General features: G+C 49.0%; 1 protein-coding gene across 2 annotated transcripts in view; it reads right to left on the reverse strand.

The window, feature by feature from the left end:
- PLXNA4 (plexin A4) overlaps positions 1-17,965 on the reverse strand; it is a 472,600-nt gene that overhangs the window by 267,245 nt on the left and 187,390 nt on the right. The gene's annotated exons all lie outside the window — the stretch shown is intronic.

The raw sequence follows: 17,965 nt of genomic DNA on the forward strand, positions 1-17,965 counted from the left end.
TCAGGTTGGAGACTGTCAGCTTGCAAATACAGTGGCTCCTGTGATCACGCACGTGGGTTTCTGGTTTCATACACAGAGCGGGAGGCAATCAGCTCAGGATCACCTCTGCCTCCATCAAGATCCACGATACATGCTTTTCCACATTTGGAGGACCAACTCTGTGATATAATCCTAAACTGGATGATAGCTTGGAAATAATAGATGCTTTGTACCCTGACTACAGTATCTACATGTGTCCCTGTCTCAGATGGGTCAAATACTGCTGCTGGAGGGCTAGATGATTGTACAGATGGAAAGCCTCAGGTCACCCACATCACTATGATTAAAACCTCATGCTTCACAATATCAAGTATTATTACAGGTGACAGCAAGATTTGCATAAACGTGCAGCATACGATCACCATACCACATCTGGTCTCCTTCTGAGTGGGTTTTGTTTGTTTCTCCCAAACCTCAGAGACTGGTTGTGCTCATGACAGAAACTCAGACAGATTTGCTGATGATCTAGAAAAAAGAGGTACAGCGTTCACAGACCAGTGGTGACTGTTAGAAAGCCAAAGATGAACCTGAAGTAGCTGCGCTCTAGGTTCCTTATCCGTGGGGCATACACAAAATGCAAGCACTTGTATTCACTGAATATTGTAACCCGAAGAACGGAGGTTGCATCCAACACTGGTGATACAACTTTGTAAGATTAACCCAGCACCAGCTGCAGAAGGGATCCCAGACTCAACGCTGCTTCTTCTCTCCGGGTACAACTCATTTCCATTCTTCTTGGCCTCCCCACACCCTCAGGAGTGGGCAAGGGGCTACTCTGTCCATCAGGCTGACAGGAGTGGAAGCGAAATTTCGTGCCTGCCATTGCCCCCCCAGCTTGAGGGCAGCAAGACATAAAAGAGCTTCTGCCAACATGTCCCCCCCTGCCCACCGAGCAGGCAGCAGACAGCACCGCCTTTGCTCTGCCTGCAGGTCTGACATCCCTTCCCCACCGTTGTTGAGCTCTGGCATGAGAGCAGGATTTACAGCCCTCCCTTTCTATCTCAGGCTTGCTCATAGGCTCTGAGGCTGCGGGGAACCCCGCTGAAGCTCACCTGGAAGGGGTCTGGAAAAGCTGTGATGCTGCCTTGAAAAGGCAAGCTTGGCTGAACATCGCACTGACAGCAGGCAGATTATAGACAGGGAGAGGGTAAGATGCGGCTGGGGAAGCAGGAGTTCGGTGGTGAGAATAAGAAAGAGTCTGACAGGAAAGGGCACCACAAAGTGATGGGTAAGAGACCATCACGCCTGCCTTCACTCTCCCGGCTGGAAGCATCTCCACCCCTTCTCTCTACCTGGATGCAGCCTCTCCTGTGGGTTTTGCTCATTGATTGACCTCCCACTGCCTCCAACCACAAAGAAAAGCCAGAAGACCGCAGTAACAGCAATCCATGCAGCTTACGGTCTCATGTCCCATGAGAAGTTGGTCACTCCGAACTCCAGTCTCGGCTACTTCTCAGCTAGGGTTTGGTAACTGATTTGTCAGCCAGTGCTGACAGCTGCACATCTGAGCAGCATCAGGCTAAAAGGCTGACAATGCATCTGCTCAGCCCTGTGTTGTCTCTGCTATACAGGAACCAAGCTAGCAAACCTCAACAGCTCAGATCCAGTCCCAGAGGTGGACTTTGCACCTTGCTCTCACCTTCTTTGCTCTGTTCCCCTCGCATCTATGTGCCTTGGTCCCAATCAGCAGGGCTTTCTGGTCTTTCAGTTCTGGGTCTCTCTTCCCACCTGCAAGCCTCCTGTCTCTTTTTCTGTTTCATTTCTGCCCCTCACCACCATAGGAAGGACGCATAAGCAGGCCATCTCCAACCTCTTCAAGCAATATGGACGCTGTACCTTTTGGAGGAAGAGCTGACAATGGAGAAAATGCCAACATGTTTTTATAGGTTAGGAGACTTGACCCACACCATTTTCATCCTGAGGGGTGTGGGGCAAAGTACCAACCTCCATAAATCATCTGATCAACCACCTCCAGGCATGGGGGATGCCTGAGCCTTGGGGTTTCCTTCTGGTGAGACTGGACAAGCCCTTGTCTAGCTAGCAGTGGTGGAAGCTGAGTCTCTTCCCATACGTGGCAAAAAGAGCTGCCCCATGAGCAACCAGAGCTCCTCCACATGTTAATAAGAAGCTTTGTTCTGCATCACTTACCTTTATAATAGCAGCAGGAGTTTACACGACCAGAAATTAATAGTGCAGGAGAGCAATCAGCACAGAATGAGATATGTCCTAACGCGCTTGTTGGAAAGGGATGGGAAGAAAGATACCGGGGACACTCTGCTTGCCACGGCCTCTCAACCCTGCCAGCTGGGCTGTGCTGCCACCACTAACAAGTTGTTTCTCCCTGCCAAGGATAACAGAGCCGCTGGCACCCTACCCTGTTTCAGACGCAGAGGCACTCTGCTCTTGGCTGCCTCAGGAACCCAGGTCAGGAAGGATGTTTTTTCCACTCGTCATTTCTCAAGGAGGGAGGAACGTCTCTCCCAGCTGCTTCGGCTGGAATCCAGTCTTTATGTAATCAAATGTGACCTCTAGCTGTCTGTGTTTAAGGCTGCCATCACGGCGATATCATTCATATGGTTAGGACTAAGTCATCCATCTCCTCAACTATAAATACCTTATAATCATCCCAAAGGACCTGCAGTACTTCATAGATGAAGACGCCTGGAGAAAAAGGTGGTTCGGCTGCAAGTATCACTTCACTCCCAAAATACAGCCACCTCTTCGTGTGGAATGTGTAGCAGATTTTGAACAGCTTCTGGTAACTTTGACCAGCAGAAAACCCACAGAAATCGCCAGAAGGATGGAGAGCCACTTCCACAGAGTCTGTGGTCAGAATAATGCTCTCCTTTAATATAAACACTTCTGCAGAAGGTATGTCCAGGTCAGTTCTGCGTGTTCATCCCACATTGCTCCCTGCTTCGCATGGCAGCAGCAGCGCAAGGGAGGGAAAAACCATCCATTCTATTTTAGACAACACCGGCCACTCCTGCCAGGCTCTGCGGGGTGAGGTGGAAGAGAGATCAGAGTAGACGTAAAACTCCTGGAGTAGGAGGTTTCTGCAAGAAACCCAAACTGTCAACTCTTATTTACTCATGTTACACAGTGTGATGTTAATGCATCAATTAATGCTCAGGCTGATAATGGCTGGTCCCACCTCCTCCGAAGCGTGCACTTGCTTCCCCTCCCAATCCTGCACTCCCTGGGAACCCACAGCGAGGTGAGACCACAGCAGCCCCATCGCCAGTGGCTCCACTTTCACAGCCCTGCGTATTCGGGACAGAAATCCTCAAGTTTAGGTGAGATGTGCATTAATACAAGTGCAGTCGCCATCAACTGTAACGTGTGGCAGCAGCAGCTTTACCAGTTCAGCTCATTCACAGACATCGCTCTCAGGCGCCAGACACCTCTGCTAAGTAGGATCTACTGGCACATCTTGCCTTGAAAGCAACTGCTCCTCCTCCTCCTCCCACAGCTGCTGGGGGAGCTTTGGAGGACCCTGTGGGAGGGGAAGCACCTCTCAAGCAGGGAATCTCTGAGCATCCTCCGCCTGCACACGGGGAGAGGCACAGCGTGAGAGTCATCACCCCTAGACACTGTGGTAATGGGAGCCTGATTTATTTGATCGCTGGTCGGCTGGTGGTTTGGGCTTTTTTGGTTTTGTTGGAGGGGAGGACAGATTGCATTGTGGTGGAAAAGTCATATCTCCCTTTTCCTGTGCGGTTGCAAAGACACCAGAGGATCACAACTATGCTTCAGTCAGAGAAAACGTGGAGGCCAGCTAAAGGGTGGTTTAGCCATCACATTTGACAGAAGTGCAAGGACCCTCTTCCAAGGGTGCAACACAGATTTCAAGGGTGTGGATGGACAGAGAGGCTGGGCTTTTGACTAATAACAGTGCCAGTCTGCAAAGGTATGTCCACCGTTCCTATGCCTGAATACACCTTGAACCTCAGACCATAGCATAACCCAAACCACCTCCTTGGGACAGAGGATCCTACAGCATCCTGGGGCACTAGGGAGGTATGGGAGGGGGTGGTGAAGGGAAGATTGATCGATGAACTCCCGTGGTTGAGATTCCAGTAAAACTAGGCTTGGAGACTCCAGCCTTCCCTCAAAGTCTCCAACACCATCCCAGGCTTGGGAAAATCCTGAGTGGGACTGGAGAGTCATGGTCAGGATTCAACCTAGACAGGACACCATGTTCTCCCTGATGCAGAGCCAATGGTGGTGGGAACTGCAAGCTGCTGTTCCAGCAAAAGGATGGGTAAGATTTCTTTGCCAGCAGGGTCAGAGAAGGAGGCAACCACCTACAGCAAGGAAAAACTCAGCTCCACTGAACCTGGACAAAACTCCTTCCAGACAGGAGGAACGGCCTCATGCACACCTTCCCCTATAAAAGCCCTCTCTCCAGCCTGTTGCAGCTGTAGTTTGTCCCTCAGGACCCTGGATGAGCTCTGCAAGGAGAAAAACAGGTGATGCCCTCCCTGTCAACTCCTTCCCCGAAGCCTGTTTGAGAACCAAAGGCCCTGCTTAATGAAGGAAACAAGGAAAATCATGTTCTGGTGAAATCACCTTCTGCTCTCCATGCCTTCCTACCAGTTCAACCTCTGTTTCTTCGTGTGCAGCTTAATTAGCTTCGTTAGCAGTACAGAAGAGAAAGCCAATGGCTTTGTATTGCTCTGAATGATAGTTATTTGTCTCCCTGGGTGTTTGCAGGTTGGGGTAAAGTAGCAGGAGCTGCTTCTTGACCTGTTCAGATTTGCCAAGACTGAAGCAGCTCTGCCCAGGAGCGCGCCAAGGATTTCTCCCAAACAGCCTGACCTCTGGTCGAGGAGAAAAGACAGCAGGTCCTCCAGCCCAAGGACAAGCCAAGAAGGCAGTGAGTCGATCTGCAGCCAGGCACAGTGGTGAATGCCTGCTTGTGGCCGTGGGACTGGCTTGCTCACACCTGGGAGATAACCATGGAGAATACGGCAAGCAAAGCTGCCTCTCGCCCTCCACTTTTACACTCTAATATGAGCTCACGGCAGTCACCACATTGCAATGCTGCATAATATGCAACGGAAAAGCTGCAGCAGCGTGGCTGCGGGGCACACAGCGTTAGCGTTCCTGTCGGTCCCCACGGTTCCGCCAGGGTTTTCGGTTAAATGGCAAAATAAGGAAAACACACAAGACGCTGCACAGGGAGAATAAATCTTATTCCCAGCCTAGACCAAAAGACTCACTGCTGTGCGCAGCTATAGGCCAGGGCACGGGCGACCTTGTGCCTATACATACATACGTACAAACTCGTTCATACGAATGCACAAGACTGAATTCAGCCCTCTGTAAACTCTACGGTACAGATTTACACCTCGTGTCCATGCACACTCACACATTAAAAATGGGAATGACATACACTACGCAGGCACACGCAACTGCACTTAGCATCCTGCTTCTGCTAACCTCTAGCATGCAAGGTGGACATAGTGAGCACTCCACACATATAATGCATTTTCACAGACTCCCTGCAAACACCAGCATGCATAATTACATCCAACATGGGTTCCAGATGTGTGCGTATATAAACATCTCCAGTTTTACCTCTCTCCACTCACTCCTGTCCACCCATAGCACATAAATGTATTGCTTGACCTGACCAGTGAAAGCCAAGGCAGCACTACTCACACAGGTAAAGAATAGATCACGTCTACTCCAGCCTGTCCACTAGTGAGCTTGTGCATGGAAAAAGCCCAAAACATATCCAAAGGCTCTTGATTTCACAGGCAAGTCTCCAGGCTTTTGCTCCCACAGTAGTTTCCCTTCTGCCACGGTTCACCACGCAGTAGATCACCTTGGTGGTCCAGCGTGAAATCTGCTGCTTCTCTCAGGGGCTATCCCTTTCCCATCACCTCCTCTTGGTGCCACAGTCACATCACAGTTGCAACCTCTTTGTTGTCGGTGTGCACCAGTGCAAAAAAGCCTTTTCTATCTGGTTTCTTTTCAAGCCACCCTCATCTGATCCAGATACACGATCTGACAGGGTTCACAACACAAATAAAGCAAGCCAAGGAGTATTCATTCCCTGGCAGTCAGCATCCTGAACCTGCATGTTATCCCCATACAACAGAATCACAGAGTGGTTGAGGTTAGAGTCACCTCTGGAGATCATCTAGTCCAACCCTCTGCCCACAACAGGGTCAGCTAGAGCAGGTTGCTCAGGACATTGTGCAGTCAGGTTTGAATATCTCAAACCACGGAGACTCCATGAACACTCTGGGTAGTCTGTTTCAGTGTTCAATCACCCTTAGAGTAAAAAAGTATTACAGTAAGAAGGTTTTTTCATTGCTAGTGTGACCCAGACACAGGGGTGAGATGGGGTCAGCCAAATCTGCCCTCCCTGGAAGTGTTCAAATCCAGGTTGGATGGAGCTCTGAGCAACCTGGTCTGGTGGAAGATGTCCCTGCTCATGGCAGGGGGGTTGGAACCAGGTGATCTTTAACATTCCTTCCAACCTGTACCATTCTATGATTCTATGATTCTAAGGCGACGGTAGATGTGCAGACCTTAGCAAGAAAAGCCAGACCAACAGACCGAATGTAAAGGCACTGGTAAGTCCCCAAATCAGACAGCACTGACTGCAGTGACAACTAAACTCAAATGCAGCTGCAGTTGGTGAATTATAAATGTTACATCTACATATTCCACATAAGTTTATAGTGAACACCGTTAAACTGCTCCAACACATTCCAGCCTGACAAGACTTCAAAACATCAAGACCAGCAAGGGAGAATGTTCAGCCACACAGAGTGCACACACCTTGGCAAGACAGGAGAAATAAGTGCTTTTTGTTTGGATGTTTTCTTTTATTCCGCACTGCTAACACGATGAAACACCTTTTAGCACCTAGTGCAGATGCAGTTTAACACCTCCAAGGTGGTATTAGCAGGTCACAGTACACCCCAGGAGGGAGCAGCGTGTGTGGGCACACAAGTGCGTGCATTTCTGCCTCTCTGCAGAGAAAGTGCGGCGAGAGGGCTCACACAGCACATGAAATCTCTCTTTAGGAGGAAATTCATGACATTTTTTCCGCACTGTCTTAATCCTTTTGTTTCCATGCCATCCTGAGGACTGAAGCTGGGGGCCTGAAGATGTACCTACATCAACATCCCCCAGTTGTCCCCATGAGCTGCATATCAGGTTGTACCACGGCACACATGAGATGAATCCCTATCAGGTAAAACCCAACCAGAAGACAGGAGCGCATCGAATAGGCTTCAACCAACAGCAGGCGTTGGTCATCCTTCGCCCAGGGCCACTAAATTGCAGCCAGAGCATCTCTCCTACGAGGAGAGGCTGAGGGAGCTGGGCTTGTTCAGCCTGAAGAAGAGAAGGCTGAGAGGGGACCTAATATATACTTACAAATATCTGAAGGGTGGGTGTCAGGAAGATGGGGCCAAGCTCTTTTCAGTAGTGCCCAGCGACAGGACAAGGGGCAATGGGCACAAATTGAAGCAGAGGAAGTTCCAGCTGCACATGAGGAAGAACTTCTTCCCTCTGAGGGTGACAGAGCACTGGAACAGGCTGCCCAGGGAGGTTGTGGAGTCTCCTTCTCTGGAGATATTCAAGACCCGCCTAGACAAGGTCCTCTACAGCCTACTGTAGGTGACCCTGCTTCGGCGGCAGGGTTGGACCAGATGACCCACAGAGGTCCCTTCCGATCCCTATCATTCTGTGATTCTGTGATTCTGTAAAATTCATGCAAAATATAGGGTGAGCCTACAGGCAGGGGTGGGGGGAGAAAAGCAACAGTCGCAGTCTGCATCTCCTCTCCTGCTACCCTGCCCCTTGCTGAGGGGTACATCTGTCCCGTGACGGTGCATCTGTGCACGCATCTGCCACGCGAGCCCCGGTCCCTCCTCGCCATGTGGCCCCAGACGTGCGTCTCACGCCGCCTTGCCCCAGACAGGAGAAGTCTGCTCCGATGGTCTTTGAAGTTCGATGCCGCACAGCATTTATCACCGTTAAGGCGACGGTCTGCGGTGAAAGAAATCAGGGCTGGGGCCATGCTTGTGCCTTGCGGGACCAAGCGCTGTGTTATCAGCCCTCCTGGCTCATAAATCTCCTCAGGGGAGTGTTGCTGGTTTTCTTGTTTGAGGGCAGACGCTCGGTCAGATCTGAGCTGTATGAAGACATGGGAGCACAGGAGCACTGCTACGCTGTCGAGCAAGAAGTCAAACCAGGACCTGCAAAGGCTGGCTCCTCTGTTACCTCTCAGCTGTCACTCTTGCTACTAAACCAGGGCGACTGCCTCAACTCTGCTTGCTCAGAATGGTTCTTGGCAGATGTTAACCCTTGAAGCAGGTCTGGGCTTAATCTTGAGACACCACAAATTGGCTCAGGCTGAAACCACACTGACAAATGTGTTGGATATCAAACAATGTGGTCACTCCAGGGCCAGAGATGGTATTTAGCATCCTGCCATAGACATAACCTGCAAACAGCACACAGAATCCTGCCTGCAGTAACAGAGGTGGAGGAGACACGGCAGCCAGAGACAATGCCAAGAAACATACTGCAGACTTCCAGCTCTCTCGTATGGCCGACAGCCCAGAAGATGCTGCAGACCCTCTCCGGAAGATGCCTGAGGAGTCAGTAAAGCACAGATGACACTTTGACAGTCTGCCACCTTCCTTCATTATGCACAAAATGCTTCTGCAGACTGCTGACAGGTCTGGTGATACACAGCACGAAGTTCATGTCGAGTGAGCAGCTCCGCCCCTGTGTCAGCAACCTGTCTGGGATGCTCTGGAGATGTCCTCCGCAGCTACAGAGGGGACTCATGGGGAAAACTCCACCAGTACCAGGACAAGAGATGACGGAAGACTGCACCCAGGGACTGTTGTGTGCAACAATCCATGGATAAATGCATGGGCACACTGGAATCCAGGTGCTTTTGGCAATGTCAATGAACTGCAGGCTGTTCTGTGGAGTCTCCTTCTCTGGAGATATTCAAGACCCACCTGGACAGGGTCCTCTGCAGCCTACTGTAGGTGACCCTGTAGGAGGGTTGGACTAGATGACCCACAGAGGTCCCTTCCAACCCCTACCATTCTGTGATGCTGTGATTCTGTGATTCAGATCCATCATAATTATTATGCTTTAGGGGCATTATACTCACCCTTAGGAGCCCCAAGAAGAGCCACGGCCCCACTATGCTGGGTGCTCACCCTACACCAAACCAGAAGGCAGAAGCTCTCCCCGGGAGTGCCCAGATCAGCCCAGCTCCCCTGCTAGGCAGTGCACTGCCACCCACTCCTGACTTACCTCTGAACAAGGTGAAACTCATTATATTCATGATTTCCTTGAAGCATCTCTTGAAGAAAAAACCTTGGTTTGCTGTCCACCATGACTGACATAGCCCCTAAACAGCCAAGGTTTCGCAAAGAGTTAAGCCTACCATAGCAGTAGAGATGGTCCAATTACATCGTCCATCTCTTCTGTCAGGAGGGGAACCCCCTTTCTCTACAGCCTCCAGTCGACTTGTGAACCACCTATATCATCCATCAGATCATGCCTGTCCTCAGCAGTGGTCTCTGCTCAGTGACTTTGCTGTTTGAGCACGTTCCACACAATTTAAGTTTCCATATGTCAGACCACTGCTTAAAACGTCTGCAAGCATTTAAGAGAGCGGTGCGCAACGCTTGGCTTTCAGATCTGAAAGTGGCACTGATCGTAAACGTGGGGCTGTCAACGTGATGTGGGCAACATCTGCTAAGCCAGCCCTTCACCCAGCCGCTCTCCAAAGCGCCCTTCCTACTGCATAATAAAATGTGTCGAAGGACGAACGGGATTTTTTACATTTTTAGCCTGTCTGAATGTACCAGTGCTTTGATCCCGGCTGCTGGGTCAAATTAAAAGAAATCCAGAAAGCAGCCGACGTAAAGGTCAGGCTTTACTTCTAACTACTCACAGAGCGTATTGACATATGGTAAAGAAACAGACAGCATGTATATGCTGGAGTTTTGTGTTTGCATGCTTGCAAAATTCTAGCAATATTAAGGGCATTAAATGTGGCTTGTTAGCTGTTATGTCCTGCAGCCATATAATGGTTTTGGTTGTTTTTTGGGTTTTTTTTTAGTTTACCCACAGGCCTTTGCAACAAGCTCAGAGAACCAACTGTTGCTGAGCGAACTTTTGAACCTCTGCAAAAGCAAAACGTGTTAAATTGCTAGAAAAGGAGAAAACAAATGTATGATGTTTTGTGACATCCACAATCTGGGAAGCTTCACTTCTTTGGACTTCACAGGGAGAAGAAAGGGATAACTGAAATGCTTTCTGTTTTAAACATTACAAGCCCAGTAATAGATCAAGGCATTAAGGCTAACCAAAAGACCTCAATAACCAGTTGTTTAAGAGACCTATAAAACAGAGTCAATTTAATAAGGCCATCTAAAGAAATGATGCTAGGGCCACCCTCGCATGGAAAGAGACTGGTCACTAACAATGGTGGGCAGCAAAAAATTCCAGCATAAAACTAGAAATGCCCCCAAACCCCCCAGGACCTTGGGTAATGTCCTGCACCACCAAGTGAAGCTGCGTTGCTCGTCTGTAGCCTGGAGAAGCTTTTGTGCGCTGCTTTCAATAGACTTGAATAACTCTATCGTTTGCCTGTTTCACGGGGCAGAGAAAATAACCTCTCAGATCTAAGAAGAAAAGCCCCACATGCAACATCATCCTGGGAGGGGGGGAGATGGGAGGCCGTCTGCTTGCCCACATTGCCCCCCCGGCCTCCCACCCCTACGCCCCGCTTTGCAAACAATCCCATCCCCTCTGACTTTCCAACAGCTGCTCCCAGTCTGCCCGGCCCCGCCATGGCACCGGTCCCCCCAGCCTCATGTGCAGCCCCCGGCACCCTGCCAGCTCCCACCAATATCGGCATGCCCGCCGCTCCAGTTTGCCATTGCCCGAAGCGGGCGAGGGGAGCGGGATGCTTCAGCATTTGACTGCTGGTGAATCTGCTCTCCCATCATGATGCCCTCCAAGGCAGATTTTGGAAGAAAAAGGTTTGCTTCCCGCTCCCCCCCACCAGACGAAGAAGAGGAACAAGCACTGCACCCTTCAAAGCACCCTCATGCCTCCTATCCCGTTCGTAAATACGTGTCTGACCCCGCAAGGTACTGCTTGCTTTCATCTCCCACTGAATTCAACGCAGGTTTCCCGACTCGTGAGGAGAAGGGTCCCAGATGGGAAAACAATTTGACAGATGCTTGCAAAGGATTAAGAGTTTCCAGTCGCTCAGAGTGGTGCCTGCGCTGACGGAGACGCAGTCAGAGGGAGAAACTGTATTCAAACTAAAACGAAAAACTACCTCCAGTAAGTGGATTATACGAGCGTTATCATCCAACACGAGCCTCCCTCTGCCATCTCTCCTGGCGGGGATGGTAGGCAATATTACAATCATCTGTACACCTGGTGCAGCAGCAGCTCTGCAATGAGATTAATGAACCTGCTGACTGGCAGGGAAAACTTTGGGGAACAATTTGCCCTGCTGCTTCTTTCAATTCCCCCTGCTACGGTGGAGGGGAAGAATAGGTCTTAATTCAAGAGGAATTCAGGGCTGCGCGTCGGCATTTCCCATGCAAAGCAGGAGAAGCTGGAAAGGCTGGGAACCTGTTCAGAAGCACTTCAGCATTTCACTTCCCTCCCCTGACGGAGCGCAGTGAGGAGGGTGGCTGTGCACATGCGTGTCCGTGAATGCCGCGGTCGCTCCCAGGCTCAAACGTCCTGGTTGCAAGCCCAGCAAAACGTCTCTTGTTGCTCCTCATTTCGGTCAGCGTTAATCTGTGCCACTTGTTTCCTGTACTTTTCTTATTGAAATGAAAGATTTGTGAAGGGAAAGGGGTCAGGTAAAACAAAACAATTTGTTTGACCCGAAACAAAACATCTTTATTTTTTTTTCCCCCACCCTTTGCATTGGTCTTTTAACATGATCGTCAAAAACAATGTCACTAGCCTGAAAATATTATTCAGTAATATTACAGTTCATTGCTTGATTTCAGTGAATTTTGAAGATAAGCTTGTTTTCAAGAGGAATAATGAAAAAGTTTCATTTCAAAACCCTAAAACCAAAACATTTTCCAAATTCCCACCCATGTCTTGCTTGCAGATTGCTTTCCTTGAAAAAAAAAAGCCCTGAATTTGACACAAGTTTTGCAGTTAGGATCACTCTGCGTTTTCCGGTGACTAAAATAACAAGGGAAAAGAGCTTGCAGCAGCGCTTTGACGCTCTGTGAAACGAAGCGGGATCCCCCGACCCGCTCCGCGGGGGGTTGCGCAGAGCACAGCCCTTCCCGGAGGAGATGGCATTACAGCGCGTGGCTGCACAGCTGATCTGCACACGCGCCTGGGAGGTGCCCAGGGTTTCTGGGTGGACGGCAGCCAGACCGAGATGCTCTGCAGTGGTTCTGCTCGCTCCCGAAGGAGAGAAACCTACAGCAGATTTTTATAGAGGAAAAAAAATAAAGAAGAAACCTCACGTGAAAACCTCAAACCTCATATACCACCCAGACAATGTTTCCAGGTAGGAAAATGAAAATATATGCCCAGAAACCCAGATGCATCGTAGACCTGACCTGAAGGCATCTCTCTTCATTCACGACAGCAAATTCGTGTGTGCAGCAATGGTGACAGCTCGTGCTGTTACCCACCGGCTGACACACGGCGAGAGGAGAGCTGGCGTTTCGGAAGGTGGCACTGTTTTCACCGAGCCGTCACCATCTGGGCTGTTGGAAACACTTTTTCGAATCTGTTGGGCTTACCCATGTAGTATCTAAGCCCTGACTAGCTGCAATCAATCAGCTGTGAAGAGCAAGGTCTCTAATGGACGTTGTCCTTCCTGAATTTTGTTCTGAGCATTGCTATCTGCTTGGGGTGGGATGAGCTGTGAAGGGCAAATCATGTTTAGTTTGGAGAATGAATGACACCAGGACACTGCTGCGTAATTAGCAGCATCTTGAGCAGATGCAAGTGAAGCTAATCAAACACTGCTTCGTAAGTGTTATCATCAGCCTCATAATTATTATTATTCGATTCCCAGGCGGCAGAGCCAACAGGGAACCTCCTTCCCATGAGGTGTCATACAAAGGCGAATCAAAAACCCCAGTCCCTGTTCAAAACCACTTCCAGCTCTGGTATTCTGCTTCCTGCCATGCAGTGTCACCACCACCTCCCACGCACCACCCCAGCCGTGGCCACGTTGCCATCCTGAGCCAGCTCATCCCCGTCTAGAGCACCCGAGCTAATCGCTCGCAGCGGGAAAGCACCTGGGAACCCTTTCAAATAGCAGGACAACATCAAGGCAAGGTGTTAATAAAGTGTCACTGGCTCCTTCGCCCGCAGCCCCACATGGCGTTGCGGTGAAGACGGTTGTGATGTCAGAAGCAGATGGCTATGTCGTCAGGGGGGAGGTGAGCTGCACAGCAGATGGGCACTTCAGATACAAAGATCCCTTTCATGCAAATTGCCCCCGATGATAATTAAAAAAAAAAAATAAATTTAGAGAGAGAGAGAACTGCAGAAAACATCTGATGTGTGAGCAGTATGGTCTCTAAATAGAATATTTTCCCATTTTCCCATGAAGCATCAGGAGGTTCTTCAGCTCCAAAATATTCAATTTAACTCCTTGAGGCTCTAGTCTTACATTTCCTTTGCACCTTGCTACCCTAATATACAACACACTCAAAATTGCTGTCTCTCCGAGCTCTATTGTAGAAAGACAACCGCTTTGCACCTGTTTACACACAAAACTTAATATAGAACGATTTTTTTTACAGCAAGTTTCATCCCAAGTGCCTCCAGCGGATTTACAGCCAACACACATACAATGCTAGAAATCAACTAGTACGCACCAGTATGCCAGGTTTATACTTCAAATGGGTGCATCATAATTTGAAACAGCATAATTAGGTTGGTTTCCTTCTGTTGGAGTGCTGTATCAAGACAGGCAGACAGGAAAGCTCACTGGACAAAGGGACAAGTTACTCTTGGTACCAGATTCACGCCCAACTTATAGCAGTACTGAGTGAGGGGGGAACCAAGCACATATCTGAGAATGTCAAGATTGCTATAAATCAGAAATTATGGAAAATCACTTAATCCACTGAAGAATGCACCTAATTCTGGGGTGAGACATGACAGCAGCTGAAAGTTTATTCAGCATCTGAAATTCTCACAGGTGTTCTCAGCGTGCCTAAGCAAGCAGTGAACACAGGGAAAGTGAGTATGCAAACAAAGCCACGTCTTCATACCCAGTCTACTGCAACCACAGAAACACCATCAAAGATCCGTCCGGGTCAAGAAGCAAGCTGTATTTAAATAACACGTGTTAAACACCCTTCCACATGCCCAGGGAAGGGAAAATCTAAATAATGGATGCAAGATCCCTTTCTCCTGAACTAGAGCAGGTCCCAAATGCTCTGTCTTTCTCCAGCCTGAGGATGCAAACAGGCAACGCTCGGGAGAAGGCATTTTTAGGGACACCGGTGGCATGCACACACAGCAGATGAAATGGGGGAGCTGCTGTTCGATAAGCGCTGGAGCACGGCCCTCCCTACAGGGCTCGGGCAGCCTTGCTTTCTGGAGGTGGTAGTAATTGAAAAGCAGGGATGGGACAGCCTCTCTCAAAAGAACCCGGCTGGACAACAAGTCATCCCGACAGTGATAAATACAGGCATTTACCTTGGGCAAGGAACTCCAGCCCTCACTGGCACCTTTGCTGCGAAAACTGGAGGGATTTGCTTTCCCGGCCCTGCCTCCACTGATGCTTTCAGCTCTTTCATCCTCACGCATGCCCGGCCCCCGTCCCTTCGCTCTCCCTCTCTGCTGCATGCATGCACAGTCAGGGATGCTGCCAGCCACCTCCTGCCCAGGGCATCATGTCATCTGCTGTGCTGAACTGGCTTCCCTCGGGGCCTGGAAACTACCATGTGAATGGGGTCTGGAGATAATGAACCTTCGGCAATGAGTAAATAAATAGCGTCCTGCCCATATGCCCAGCTGCACCCAGGACCCTCGTGACAGCTCGCTGACAAGGGCAACAATGTTTTTTGATCCTTTGCCTGCAAGGTACAGTACCATCCAGCTCAAACAGCGGGGAGTCAAGGGTACAAGCACCAGGGAGCATCCTGTATTCAGAGATCCCTGTAATTCCCCTGGACATGAAATCACTGCCCGCATGGCAGTCTGCATACCCGCTTCTGCCAGCACCAAGGAAGATGAAAGGACAGGAGATGGGGGAGATGTAGGAAGTGAGATGGATAAAAAGATGTCCATCAGGTGATGCTGAGATTTTGGATGTTTTGCTGGCTGAATCGCTTGAGCTGCCGAATGCAGAGGTCTTGCATAAGATTAGCCCTGGATAAATCTCCACTAGCAAAGAGACTGGATGATACCAAGTGCTACTTGTTTGGATCGCCACTCATTGCTTTCCCTGCTGGTTCTTATTCTGTCTCTTCCCACTGCCATCTCTCTGCCACTGCAGCCAAATTGATAGCACGCGAGGTTATGGCCAGCAGTAGCGCAGGTGCATCCGACCCAGATGTTATCTATGATAGCTGGTCAAGGGGTTAATGTAAGCTCAGCTAAGCTTGTCGCCCCAGATGAATTAACACACGGGCATATAAACACACATAAAGGCCCACCGATTGATTTAGGATATCACACCAGCCTTCTCACCTGCCTGGACAAGGTCTTGTGCAGCCTGCTGTAGATGACCCTGCTTCGGCAGAGGGGTTGGACTGGATGACCCACAGAGGTCCCTTCCAACCCCTACCATTCTGTGATTCTGTGATTCTGTGTGATTCTCAAAGGGAAGGGTGAAGTCCCCTCCCAGCCCTTGCTGAGCACTTGGTCTCTGCCACCACTGTCCGTGCGTTGGTCTCACAGTGCCATGGACGGCCACGTGACAAAAATGAAACCACCACCACTCTGTGGCTTCCAATTTGTAGCAGGCTGATGTCCACCTGGCCTGGAGCATGAACAGAGTGAGACCAGAGATGTCTGCAAAAGATGGCAAAGATCATCTAGCTGGAGCAGGTCAGAGCAATGTGTCAACCAGCCTGCGTGGACCTCCATGGCACAGAACTGTGGAGTCTCTGCACAAGTGTGCCAGCACCAGTTCAGGCAGAGGTCTCTGCTGCTGTCCCCCTTCACTGTGGCCAGATTCAACTTTTCACAGCAACAATCACACCTTCAAATGTGAATATGCCTGAAGCCATCACAAGGGCTGGCTGCTCAGAATAAAATAATAATGGTAGGGACTATATCTTGGAAGTTCAAATCACAGACACCAGGACATTAGTGGCAGTTTGGATGATGGATTTTGGTGCAGGACATCATCTCTGCAGTGGCTAGACAAATAGTCTAGCTCATAGTTGAAAGCTCCTCAAAGCTGAAGGATTGTAGATTTTTGGGCTCTGGTTTGAATCCATCATAGTTAATATAAAAACCAACACCGACCTTTGGTTCAAACACAAGCTGCTTCTGATAGGAGACCCTGAAAGACTATATAACTTACAAATTTTTACTTTTCTATGATTTTCTGCACTCCACTTTTTTCTCTTTATGAGATTTGACCATTCTTTTAACAATAAATTATCCGAACATAGAAAAATGAATTCGTAGTTTTATCTTGGGGGAAAAAATGGAGTTGTTATTGGTTTGCTTTCACCCCACCGAGCTTTAGACAGTTACTGTGGTGCTGCGCTGGGAATAAAGTTATCTTAGGCTTCCCATTTAGTCAACAGAAAAAAGACAGGCACCTTCACAGAACAATTCAGATCTGAATTACCTTCTGGAGGTTACAACCGCAGAGTAATTGGTGCATTGACTTGAATGGTCATTTTTAAAGCATTTCTAGCAGCAAGGCGAAGGTGGATAATTTCACCTTCATGGGACCCAGGTGTACAGCTCCTTGTTCCTTCTAAAGTGAGAAACTAATTCTGGGCAGCTGTTCAATGCTGCTGTCAAACAGGCCGTGTGGTGAGTAGACTTGGAGAGGTCATCTATGTAGCCTCCCCGGTATCCCAGTATCAGTAATTCCATAGTGGCAGCCCTGTACTAGCCACTTTTGAAAGTGATGCTGTGACATTTTACTAAGCATATTAACAACAGCATCACATTTAAAACAAAGATCCACTGAAATGCCCACTCAGCAGTCTCATGGCAATGAGTGCACCAAGAGCGTGTCAAGGCAGGGAGGACAGAGCTATTCTCCCCACCTTTCAAAGATCTGATCTCTCCAAAATAAACCCTAGATGTGTGGAGCTAAAAATCACCCACAAACAATTAATTTTTCCCTACTCTTCAAAATTATTTAACAACATTGACAGCATTTTGACTGTCTGCACTCGTGCCCATCTCATGTCTGATGTCAACTACAAGAATTTATTTTCACTTATTTTAAGGATGCATCGGAGATGATTCACACAAAGCAAACTTCACCTGCACGTCTGCAAAAAGCTGCCCCTGTAGAAATTTGACCCTGAGAATTGCCTTTATCCAGTTGCTAATGGATGTTTAGCATGTGAGAATCCGTATCTTCTGAATTTTGAACATAATAAGCTTTCTGTGAGCTTTTCATATAAGAGATATGGACTGGAAGTAATTCAGAGAAGTTATTCAGCAATCGCTTGGAACAACAAAAGAGCTTGAAACAGATTTACTGCCGGTTGACAGTCTGCATGCCACACTGGTACAGCTTCCCAGTTCCCCAGGAGAACTCCTGATGTGTCGGCTGAGCTGGGCTAGCCTACACCACAGAGATACCTTCAGAGAGGTAAAGCAACTGTATTTACAACAGAGAAGACTATCCCAGCTGAACCATCAAACCCAACTGTCACCTCTGGAACCAAGAGCCTGGTTTATTTATTAATGCATTTGTAGGACC

This window comes from Opisthocomus hoazin, chromosome 8, assembly GCF_030867145.1.
Source record: "Opisthocomus hoazin isolate bOpiHoa1 chromosome 8, bOpiHoa1.hap1, whole genome shotgun sequence".
Lineage (NCBI taxonomy): Eukaryota > Metazoa > Chordata > Aves > Opisthocomiformes > Opisthocomidae > Opisthocomus > Opisthocomus hoazin.